We start from the raw sequence: 2,610 nt of genomic DNA, 5'->3' as shown, positions 1-2,610 counted from the left end.
GTATGACTTGGAGTATTGCTGTTAATTGTTAAATCCCTTAGGCCACATTCTCACATTTGCTTGATATGTCTGTGTGTTGCCAGATTTTATCAGATGGCGCATGGACTACTAGAGTTTCATAGATCCATTCAGATATCTGTGAAAATCACACATCCGAGAATGAGATCTGCGAGACTCCGAGCATGTGGTGTTGTGAACCGATTATGAAGAATAGCAGATACTCCGTGAGTCTGTGCGCTGTCCGAAAAAAAAGTCAGGATGAAGGAATGTAGCCATTTTATGTATAGCACTGTCCATTAGTATTTAGTGTACTCACTATATAAAGCGCCATCATTAATTGTATAGTTTCCCCTTTTATTATGTATAACACTGTCCCTTATTAGCATCCTCGCTAATTATGTATGGCACTGTCCCTTATTATATAGTGTCCTCTCTTGTTATGTATAGCACAGTCTCTTATACAGTGTATTCACATTAATTTGTTATTTACGGCGCCTTCTCTTTATTATATAATCCTCTCTTGTTAGATATACAATGACTGCTGGTGGAGCAACATCTGACCAGAAGACCAGACCATCAGAAAAGAAGCTTTACCATGTTCCATCAACAGTCATGTCATTTTATATCTAACAAGAGAGAACACTATGAAATAAAAACAAAGCGCTATAAATAGAAAAAATAACAAGATAATCTAATATGTAAGAGATGTGTTGTACATAACAAAAGAGAGAGCAATGTAATATATACACTTGGCTCAAAAGTTTACATACCCCAGTAGATTTTTTGCTTTCTTGGCCTTTTTTCCAGAGAATATGAATGATAACACAAAATCATTTTTCCACTCATGGTTAGTGGTCGGGTGAAGCCATTTATTGTCACACTACTGTGTTTTCTCTTTTTAAATCATAATGAGATCCAAAAAACATCCAAATGACCCTGATCAAAAGTTCACATACCCTGGTGACTGTGGCCTGATAATATGCACAGACGCCGGCACAAATGGGTTTGAATGGCTAATAAAGGAAACATCCTCACCTGTGACCTGTCTGCTTGTTATCAGTGTGTGCATAAAAGCTGAGTGAGCTTCTGGGATCCAGACAGACTCTTGTATCTTTCATCCAGCCACTGATGTTTCTGGATTGTGAGTCATGGGAAAATAATTGTCAACGGATCTACAGGAAAAAATAGTTGAAATGTATAAAACAGGAAAGGGATACAAAAAGATATATAAGGAATAGATAATGCCAGTCAGCAGTGTTCAAACTGTGATTAACAAATGGAAAATCAGGGGCTCTGAAAAAACCAAACCACGATCACGTAGACCAACAAAAATGGCAGCCACAACTGCCAGGAAAATTGTTCGGGATGCAAAGAAAAACCCACAAATAACATCAGCTGAAATACAGAAGTCACTGAAAACTAGCGGTGTGGCTGTTTCAAGATGCACAATAAGGAAGCACTTGAAGAAAAATGGACTGCATGGTCGAGTCGCCAGAAGAAAGCCATTGCTGTGCAAATACCACAAAGTGTCTCACCTACAATGCGCCAAACAGCACAGAGACAAGCCTCCAAACTTCTGGAACAAGATAATTTGGAGTGATGAGACCAAAATTGGAGGTGGGGGCTGTATTGGCTGTGGTGGGGACTGTGCTGGCTGCGGTTGGGGCTGTGCTGACTGTGGTGGGGGCTGTGTGGAGCAGGGCGGTGTGGCAGGTGAGATGCTCTGTCAGCAGTGCGGGCTTCAAATAATGGCACCTGGAGTTGGCACTTGCGCAGATAAAACTCTCAGCTCAAGATATCACCTTGCGCATGCGCCGCCTCCGGCCCACTGATCTCCCAGCAGTGGACTTAAGGAAAATGGCGCCCGGAAGTGTTGCGTGCACAGATGAGATCTCAGCTCAATCTGCACACACGCCAACTCCAGGCGCCATTTCCTTGAAGCCCACACTGCCGACAGAGCAGCTGTGACACCCGCCACACCGTTCTGCTCCACGCAGTCAGCACAGCCCCTACCGCAGCCAGCACAGCTCCCACCACAGCCAGAACAGCCCCCACCACTGCACCTGCAGCATCGCCCTACTCCAACACCGCCCCTGCTTCCTGTGACCCCTCTCCACAACCTCTGCCGCCCCACATCCGGTAAGACACCACCGGAGTGGTGTCTAATCCTTTTTTTTAAAACAAAAAATACGCTAAGTCCTTAATTTGTAAAGAATTCAGGTGGATATATGAGCTGCGTAGTGTGGCTCCTTATTGTACAAATGAGGAGCTACTCTTCACGGGTTTCTATAGAAAATTATGAGCCCACTAATATTGTCTTCCCCCTTAATCCACAGGTCTTCCGTAGCTCTGGCTTTTCTGAAAATCCTTGCTGTATGAAGTTTCTACATGATGGGATTCTTGTCCTTTGGAAAACCTTCCAACATTGCAATACCACTTAGGCCGGGGCCACACGGGGCACTAGTGCGATCCTCGCATGACACTCGGCTCACGCTGGCAGCACAGCAGGAGCCGAGTGTCATGCCTGCGACTGCAGTCCGACTGTGCAAGCGGACCTCAGCTGTAGGGGGCGGGCCAGCTCTGAGGAGGGGCGGGCCAGTGCTGCGGAGG

This window comes from Anomaloglossus baeobatrachus, chromosome 2, assembly GCF_048569485.1.
Source record: "Anomaloglossus baeobatrachus isolate aAnoBae1 chromosome 2, aAnoBae1.hap1, whole genome shotgun sequence".
Classification (NCBI taxonomy): Eukaryota; Metazoa; Chordata; class Amphibia; order Anura; family Aromobatidae; genus Anomaloglossus; species Anomaloglossus baeobatrachus.
This window is presented reverse-complemented; position numbering follows the sequence as displayed.